The sequence below is a fragment of the Bos taurus genome, chromosome 13, assembly GCF_002263795.3.
Source record: "Bos taurus isolate L1 Dominette 01449 registration number 42190680 breed Hereford chromosome 13, ARS-UCD2.0, whole genome shotgun sequence".
Taxonomy (NCBI): Eukaryota; Metazoa; Chordata; class Mammalia; order Artiodactyla; family Bovidae; genus Bos; species Bos taurus.
In genome coordinates, this window is record NC_037340.1 from 59,419,008 (window position 1) to 59,428,984 (window position 9,977).

At 46.8% G+C, this 9,977-nt stretch overlaps 1 pseudogene; it reads left to right on the forward strand.

Annotated features, from left to right (window-relative positions):
* The first annotated feature begins 1,721 nt into the window (after positions 1-1,721).
* LOC782631 (60S ribosomal protein L9 pseudogene) lies at positions 1,722-2,446 on the forward strand (annotated as a pseudogene).
* Positions 2,447-9,977: the final 7,531 nt, after the last annotated feature.

The following is a 9,977-nucleotide window of genomic DNA, read 5'->3' on the forward strand; positions in this document are numbered from 1 at the left end:
GATGCTCTTCCTGCAACCTCTGAAGGGCAATCCCCTCAACCGTACTCGAGAGTTTGCAAAAGCCAGTGTCAGCGACAACGTTATTTGCCCTTGAGATGAGAGCATTTCAGTCTCCATGATTTGGGTAAGAAACATGAATCCTCTGGGTCGTACAACCAGGGTGGTCAAGCCAGGACTTGAACGTAGGCCTCTAGATCCCAGACAAGTCTGGTAGCACCCGTTAGTGGGGTTCAAACCCTGATTCCACCCCTGCGGTGGAGCAGTGGGAACGAGGATGGGAGGGTGCAGTTCCTATGTTTAACCACAAGGTGGCGAGCTGACTTCAGTCACTGCCATTAAGGGTGGGTATTAGGGTGGGGATGGGCTCCTTTGGGGTCACAATTGTGCAAACATTTTTTTTTTTTTTCCCCAAACATCTCTCTGCTTTCTCTCTCCAGTCCTGGATCTGGTTTTCCAGAGATTTGCAGTGATCTTTAAAAAAGTAAAGCAAACAAAAAGGAAATCAGATCAGGTGACGTGTTTAATTCCCCAAGGGCTTCTCACCACACTGAGAGTAAATCCACAAGCCCAGGTATGTCTGGCCCCTGTGCCCTGCCCCTGCCCAGCCTGCAGCCCACCTACTCAGTGCAATGCGATGGTTCAGGCAGCTCACCTGATGCATTCAGAGAAGGGCAGTGGGCCCTTGGGGAACCCTGCCATGCTGGCATTCTATGGTTCTGTGATCTGGAGAGTGAAAGCCATGTTTGGTCTTATGGGTGTGCTGAAATTAACTGCTGGAGGCTAATAACATGACACCTGGAACTCTGGTTTGAGAGTGATTTCATTCATTCACCAGTACCGGTCCAGTCTGTGTGTGTGTGTGTGTGTGAGTGAGCGTGTGTTCACGCTCTGCTGCTGCTACTGCTGCTAAGTCGCTTCAGTCGTGTCCTACTCTGTGCGACCCAATGGACGGAAGCCCACCAGGTTCCCACCTCCCTTGGATTCTCCAGGCAAGAACACTGGAGTGGGTTGCCATTTCCTTCTCCAATGCATGAAAGTGAAAAGTGAAAGTGAAATCGCTCAGTCGTATCCAACTCTTCGCGACCCCATGGACTGCAGCCTACCAGGCTCCTCCATCCATGGGATTTTCCAGGCAAGAGTACTGTCCAATTCTTTGCCACCTTTTGGGCTGTAGCTCATAAAGATCCTCTGTCCAGGAGATTTTTCAGGCAAGAAATACTGGAGTGGGTTGCTATTTCCTCCTCCAGGGGATCTTCCTGACCCAGGAATTGAACCCATGTCTCCTATGTCTTTTGCACTGCAGGCAGATGCTTTACCTACTGAGCCATTGGGGAAGTCGACTGGATCCAGCCCCTGCTAGGTCCCAAACACTTGGAACACAACTCATAAGGAAGCCAAGGGGTGTCCAAATAGACTATAACCAACCTCTTCCTCCATTCTTCAAGTGACAGTAATGATAAGTATAATATGAATAAACAGAACTAGCCGAGGATGTATTTACAATTCTAGAAGATGGTGTTATGATTTAATATGTGAAAGGCAGAAGCCGATTCTATAATCTATCATTTGGAAGGAACTGACCATCCGTTTGGAAGGAAAAAACTTAGTTTCTATAATCCAGTGGTTAGGACTCCGAGCTCCCACTGCAGAGGGCACAGGTTCAATTCTGGGTTGGGGAACTAAGATTCTCCAAACTCTGCAGCGCAACCGAAAAAAGGGAAAAGAAAAAAAAGCAGCTCTTTTTTTGCCACATCTACTGCGAGAATGAAGACCATTCTCAGCAACCAGACTGTCGACATCCCAGAAAATGTCGACATTAACTTGAAGGGACGGACAGTTATTGTGAAGGGCCCCAGAGGCACCCTGCGGAGGGACTTCAATCACATCAATGTAGAACTCAGTCTCCTTGGAAAGAAAAAGAAGAGGCTCCGTGTTGACAAATGGTGGGGAAACAGAAAGGAACTGGCCACTGTTCGCACAATCTGTAGTCACGTACAGAACATGATCAAGGGTGTTACACTGGGTTTCCGTTACAAGATGAGGTCGGTGTATGCCCACTTCCCCATCAACGTTGTTATTCAGGAGAATGGTTCTCTTGTGGAAATCCAAAATTTTTGGGGTGAAAAATACATACGCAGGGTTCGAATGAGGCCAGGGGTTGCCTGTTCAGTATCTCAAGCCCAGAGAGATGAGTTGATTCTTGAAGGAAATGACATTGAACTTGTGTCAAATTCAGCTGCTTTGATTCAGCAAGCCACCACAGTTAAAAACAAGGATATCAGAAAATTTTTGGATGGTATCTATGTTTCTGAAAAAGGAACAGTTCAGCAGGCTGATGAATAAGATCTCAGTGATCCTGCTGCAGAAACAAGATAGACGGTTCTATGGACTCAGTTGTGATGTTTTAAAGAGACAATAAAAACTCTTGATTTGAGATTTTTTCCTACTGATTATCATTTCAAACTATTTGGCCAGTAAGCAGTTAAGTAAATTCTAGTGTGTTAAAAACAATAACAGAAGGAATAGGAGTGGTTGATTCATTTTGTTGTTGTTAGAAAGATGTTAGCAAGACTTAATGGCAGAGGGGGCTTGAAGGAATACCAAGGGCATTTCAGGCAAGAGGAATATGGTTATCATGGGAAGAACTTTCGGAGATGCCCTAGGAATCTAATTTTGCAGTGGCACAGATTTGAATATTTGTGAGGCAAATGCCTGAGTCACAGTAACTGAAAAAGCAGCTGAGAAGTGATACTGTCTTAGTAAGAATTAAAAGATGGAGTTAATTTGTATTTATGATAAACATGGTTGCTGTAGTCTAAGATTCTCTCAGTTATACTCAGATTTCAGCCACATGTATATCCTAGTCTTTGATAGCTTTAAAAAAACTTAAGAAACGTTCCATGTGTCATACTTCAGATATACTACTATACAGTACGGTAGGGTTGCCCCTAAACCTGCAGTCCTCCCCTGTCTCATTTGTTAGAAACTCTAACCGTGTAATTTCTCAGGCAAAACATTTAACTTTGTCTTACATACTGTGTCTAGTCCATCAATAAAATCTGTGGGCTTACTAAGAAAAAAAAAAAGAAAAAAAGCAAAAAGAAGTAGTTCTGCAGGCTTACAAGATGCAAAGGAAGAGATGGAAGATTTGGGAGATGCAGAGAATAATTAAAAGACTTGAAATCCTGGAGAAGGTCACAAAGGGTGGGACCTGGAGCAAGGGAGGGACAGGACTGAGGTTGGAAGAGGAAGTTGTATGTTTCCTCCATAAACCAGGAGAAATGGGAGGAGGAAGGGGACCCAGGTGGGGATGCTTGAAGGACCACACCCCTGGGCCCTGCATTTGGGAGACAGACGCCTCTTGGCAGGATGCGGCTTGTCTCTGAGGTCTGAAGCAACTGGCCCCAAAGATGAGTCGACTTGGCCCCAGAATGGAGACCAACCCAAAGTGAATTCCTTAGTTCACCCGCTCTGAGGTTGGCAGCCTCCCCGAGAAGGCTGGGCCCGTGGGAGCTCCACCCAGCCAGAGGCCATCCAGATGGGGCCCCAGAGAACGTGGCTTCCAAGAGGATGTTTCAGCAATACTGCAGGGCTTGTCTCTGCAGAGAGAGCATGAGCAATCAACAAAGGGCTTAATCCTCTCCTTATCCTGCCTAGCACCTGCCCTGCGCTCACACTGTCTGTCCTGCTTGTTAGGTTCTTAAAGAAAGGGATCAACTGACTTGGGGAGAGGACTTCCCTTATCGTCCAGTGGCTAAGACTCTGAACTCCCAATGCAGGGGGCCTGGGTTCAATCCCTGGTCAGGGAACTAGATCTCACATACCGCAACTAAGACTCAGCACAGCCAAATAAATAAATAAGTATATTTTTGAAAGGGGTTAGGGGCAGAGAGGAAGGGAAGTGGGGAGGAGAGACAGCAAATGAGGAATAATACTTAATGTCAGGGTTTTATGGGGAGAGGCTTCCAGAGTGGCCTAGCCCATTCTTCCACGTGCAGTTGGGCAGTGCACAGTCCAGGGCGCTGGCAGCTGCTCCCTGCACAGACCCTCAGCTCAGTCTGGAGATGCAGCACAACCCGAATCCTGGTACCAGGCTTGCCCCAGGTCTAGGTCAGCACAATGAGCACAACTTTCCTCTGGGAAGCACCCACATCGGGTGCTTTCAAGGCTGCCCAACAACTCCAGAATCACCCTTGTTCTGCAGCTGGGGAATGAGGCTCCGAGAACATAAGTGTCCAAGCCTGCCCGGCTAGGCAGCTGCAGAGCCAGAAACCAAGCCTCTCTGAAGGGCAGGAGGCAGGATGCGTCAAGGTCCTGTGACTCTTGCTGGTTGTGTGGTCTTAGAGAGGTTGCAAAGGACCTACCTCAAGGGGTCGTTTTGAGGTTTAAATGAGTTTATACTTGGGAAGCACGTAGAAAGCATCCTAGGTGCTATGTGATGTTTGGCTATTATTATAGGGGTCTATGGAGCTTCCCAGGTGGCGCTAGTGGTAAAGAACCTGCCTGCCAATGCAAAACACATAAGAGACCTGGGGGTCAATCCCTGGGTCGGGATGATCCCCTACAGGAGGGCATGGCAACCCACTCCAGTATTCTTGCCTGGAGAATCCCATGGACAGAGGAGCCTGGCGAGCTACAGTCTATAGGGTCGCATGACTGAAGCGACTTAGCACGCATGCACATAGAGGGCTATCTCCCTGCTCCCATTTCCATCAGCACCCCAGTAGCAAGACAACCCAAATAAGGGTACAATCCAAGTAAAGTCTGGGCTTTCTAAGAAGATCCCACTTGAAGACCAACCCCCAACATTTAAAGTACATTGCCATGCCTAAATCCTCCTTCTCAGGAACTAGCATTTCAGGAACCATCAGTCTTTTTTTTTTTTTTTTTTAACTATTATCATTATTTTATTTATTTATTTAATTTTTTAATTTTTTTGGCTGCGCCTCTCAGCTGTGGGATCTTAGTTTCCTGACCTGGGATAGAACCCCGGGCCCTTGGCAATGAAAGCTCAGAGTCCCAAGCACTGGATCACCAGGGAATTCTCTACTCCGATTTTAATTAAAATCACCTGGGGTCAAAGCAAGAGCTATTTGAAGATATTCCTTCGGAGAAAATTTTAACTTCCCTAAGAGAAAAAATAAAAATATTAGCCACATTTCTACGTTACCACTCTGGAAATTTCAGCAGACAACCATAAACTGTCTTTTTAGCCAGCGCATGAATTCTATGAGCATCAGAGCTAAGAAAACTGTGTCGGGTTCAGTAAAATTGCATTCTCTTTGCTGTCTGTGGGCTCAGCTCTCCTTCCGGTCCGAATGGCAAGATGCTTTGAAATAATTTTTTTTATGTTAAAGATTTAAGACACTTCGTGGAGGAGAAATGAAGAGCCTCTAAAGGGAGAAGCATGTTTTTTTCTCTACTACCCACTGCTCACACCAGGTGTATGGCGGGGGGCGGGGTGGGGGTTTCCCACAGTTTAACTCATTAGGATACTAACTCCTCAGCCTCATAAGACTGGCCCATATATATGGAATCTAGAAGCATGGTACTGATGAACCTACTTGCAAGGAGAACAGACTTACGGACACAGGCAGAGGGGAGAGAGGAGAGTGGGATGGATGGAGACAGCAGCATTGGAACATATACATTACAAATGCAATATAGATAACCAGTGGGAATTTGCTATATGACACAGGGGCTCAAACCTGATGCTCTGTGACAAACTAGAGGGGTGAGATAGGCTGGGAGGTGGGAAGGAGGTTCAAGAAGGATGGGACATACGGCTGATTCATGTTGATATATGGCAGAAACCAACACAGTATTATAAAGCAATTATCTTCCAATTACAAAAAAGAGAGACTGACCCCACTTTAGATGCCAATCACAAGCCCAGGCCTCCAGCACTTCTGACCAACTGGCTACAAATTGGGGGTTCCCATGAACACCTCTTCAGGTTTGATAATTTGCCAGAAGGCTCAAAGAACTCATGAAAAACTGTACACTTGCTAGATTGCCAGTTTATTATAAAGGATATGATTCAGGCACAGCCAGGTAGAAGAGACAGATAAGTTTGGGGGTGGGGCCCTGAGTTGCCAGGCCCTCTCCCACCTCTAGGTGTTCAACAACCCGGAAGCTCTTGGAATCCATTGTCCACGTAGTTTTATGGATCTTCCATTAGGCAGGCTGCTGCTGCTGCTGAGTCACTTCAGTAGTGTCCAACTCTGTGCAACCCCATAGACGGCAGCCCACCAGGCTCCCCCATCCCTGGGATTCTCCAGGCAAGAACATTGGAGTGGGTTGCCATTTCCTTCTCCAATGCATGAAAGTGAAAAATGAAAGTGAAGTCTCTCAGTCGTGTCCGACCCTCAGTGACCCCATGGACTGCAGCCTACCAGGCTCCTCCGTCCATAGGATTTTCCAGGCAAGAGTACTGGAGTGGGGTGCCATTGCCTTCTCCATTAGGCAGGCACCCTTGAGTAAGTCTTTGGCAACCTGCGATTAACTCAACTTCCAGCCCCTCTCTCTTCCCCAAAGGTCAGGAGGTAGGGCTGGAAGTCCCAGCCTTCTAAGTAGGTGGTGGTTCCCATGGCCACCAACCCCCATCCTGAGGCTACTCGGGAGCCCCAGTAACCAATCATCTCATTAACATAGAGAAAGACATTTTTTACTCCAGAGATTCCAAGGGGTTTAGGAGTTATGTGCTAGTTATGTCCTAGAAATGGATGGGGGGAGAGGCCAAATACATATTTCTTATTATGCCACAGCATCTTTTTATTATTATTATTATCTTTAAACTCTAAGACACTTGAGTACGATTCACTAACAGGCCAGGTCACTGTCACTTAAAACAGAAGCTCCTGACCCCAGCAGTTCTATCCTTTAACTTTTACATCCTTGCTTTCTCATCTCTTGGCAGGATTCATACCCTCCACCCGCCATTCCCCACCCCCGTGACCAGGAAAATGTTGATTGGCAGGTGGCAGGAGATGAAAAGTTATCCTTTTTCTCCATCTTCACACCTAAGCCAAGATGTACTGCCCTGTTTATCATCAGTCTGTATTAGAGTTTTGCCAAAAGTTCAGTTAATAATAATGAAAATTGCTCTTCCCTGGCAGTCCAGTGGCTAAGCTTCCAGTGCAAGGAGCATGGGTTCAATCCCTGGCTGGGTAACTGAGATCCCACATGCCCTAGGCTATGGCCTAAAGATATTTTAAAAAATAAATGAAGATTTCCTAATTCTATAATGACCATGAATCATTGTATAACCCCAGGGGAAAAAAAAAGTTTAAAATAAATGTTAAACCAACTCTTAAGTACTCCCCCTTTTTTTATTTTATAGCAATTAAAGTTAAAAAAAAAAAAAAAAAACCCAAAACCCGGACCCTGGAGTCAGACATGCTAGGGTTCAAAGTCTTACGTTCTCAACCTACTTACCAGCTGGCTGATCTTGAGCCATTACTTAAATGCTTTATGTCACAGCCAGGTGCTATTATGAGGCTTAAATGATCCCCTTGCTTGTGACAGCATAGATATCTCTAGTCCTCAAACCAAGGAAACAAGATGGGAGTCGAGGAGTCTGGGCAGACCAGGGTGTGTAGCAGATCAGCTCTGGTGCAGGGCCCCTGACTTCTCATCTTTGGGGTTTCTTGATTCATTACATGGTGGAGGGCGGCCCCAGTCCTGGCATTAGCGCCAGGTCCGTGGGCTCCACTGAGCAGATGGAGGAGCCTCTGGGTCATGATCCACGGAGGCTTGAGGACTATGGGGAAGGCTGGGAGCTGATGGGAGTACGTGCCAGGCCTCTGAAAAATGATTATGAAAAATGATTATAACGATTGCTTCTTATTTCTTTCTGGCTTTTCCAATCAATCCAGCTAAAAGTCGGTTGCAAGGTGACATGTGCATGTAGGGTGTTTGACGTGATAAATACACAGGTGTAGAGCCAAGCTTGAGAGCTTCGGCTGTTCAAACACCACTGTTCTTTCAAGAAATACTCTCTTGGGTCAGGAGGAGAAAGGCTTACATTTTTCAAGTGAAAATGGTCTGAGGAAACTTGACAGAAGTCCAAGGTTATAGGGTCCAAAGATTTTTTTCTCTTTTATGAAAAAAAAAAAAAAGAAATGCCTAAGAGGCAACACTTTTTAAACAATTTGCTTTCCCCATTGGCCCTGAAGGGTCCCGGGTGAAAAAAAGCCCCAGGTCCTCTGCAAATCCAGGTTGTATTTCTACTTAAGAAAAGTAAACCCAGAGAAGAATCTTGAGAGTGCCTGGGAACTAGAAAAACTGGTTCAAGCTTCCTTCTTGAATCCTCCTCCAGAATCCAACAAGTCCCCCCTCCCGCCCTCACCCCGTAAGCTTAATGTATCATGACCCCAGGCAAGCAAGGGATTCTTTAGCAAAGCTTACACTGTAATTAAGGAGGAAACTTTTCAAAGAGCTCCTTTTAAACAGTTCGGTGTGGCCGGGACCAGGTTGCAGGGACCAACAGGGACTGTCCTGAATGATCAGTACAGGGCCAGTGGGATTCCTAAAGAGGTGGCCTTAATTTAGGGGTTTGCAAAGTTGCAAGATCTTGGGTCTGCAGACATGACTTAGAAAATGTCCATTTTTCAGCCCTTCAGAGATTAGAGACCAGGACTGGGCTGGGACAGAAGTCAGGCAGGGCTTGGGGAACCCTTGTCCCATTGCTTTTCAAATTCAGAAGGTCTCTTCCACTGCTGCCAAACTTTTTTAAGACCACGCTGTGTAGTATGTGGCATCCCAGCTCCCTGATCAGGAATCGAACCCGGCCCCCCTGCATTGGGAACACCAAGCCCCAACCACTGGACCACCGAAAGTCCCAGCAAACTCAGTTTTGAGAGCATTTGCCTGGGAAATTAACCTTCTCAGCAGAACAACTTTGGACATATCTATGGAAGGGAAGGGCTTACCAGGTGGCTCAGTGGTAAAGGATCCACCTGCCAATCTAGGAGACTCAGGTTCTATCCCTGGGTCTGGCAGGTCCCCTGGAGAAGGGAATGGCAATCCACTTCAGTATCCTTGCCTGGGAAATCTCATGGACAGAGGAGCCTGGCCGGCTACTGTCTGTGGGGCCGCAGAGTCAGACATGACTGACTAAGCAACAACAAATGGAAGGGAAGCAAAATGCAGTGACTGAAAGTGGTGGTGAGGAAGGGTGTTTACTGACTTGGAAGACATTGGTAGTCTGTGACAGGGCTGGTAAACGATTTCCATAAAGGGCTCGATAGGAATTTTAGGTACATATGGTCTTAAAGCAGCCTCAGGCAGTATGCGAATAATATGGCTGCTGTCACTACAACAGAGGAGTTAAGCAGATGGGACACAGACCAGCTGGCCCTCAGAGCCCCAAATATTTACTGTTTCTGGCCAATTACAGAAAAAGCGTGTGGGCCTCTGAGTATACTGGATGGATTACAAGCCAATGAAGGACGGAACCAGGAGAAGCAGCGTTGCTACTCTCTCATCATTGTCAAGGTGAGAGAATTAACTCAAAGGAGGAATCCACTGGCTGCCACCACCACCTGAGCCAGGCGGTCCATGGATGTGACTTGCTCTCTATGGGATGCTGACTCATATCCCCCAGCTGCCTCTAAGCTGCAAGTACCTGCCTTTGGCTCCCCAGTCTGGCCCCACCTACCCCTGAGCTTGAGCCCCACTGCTCCAGGCTTTCACTTTACATCCCGTGAAGATGGTATTTGCTGTCCCTTCCCATTTTTCCACTGTCCTTCAGTGGGGGAAAGACGTGCCCTCCATGCCCCTGCTCCCAATCCATAGCTTCCCCCATGCTTTTATTTCTGTATGTGTCTGCACCGGGTCTTAGCTGCGGCACACAGGATGGATATTCGCTGCAACAGGCGGGGTCTTGTGGTTGCAGCATGCAAACTCTTTTCCTCACTGAACACTACCATCTGGAAAAGCTTAATGCTAACATAACTCTAGTTCATTCTTCCTCT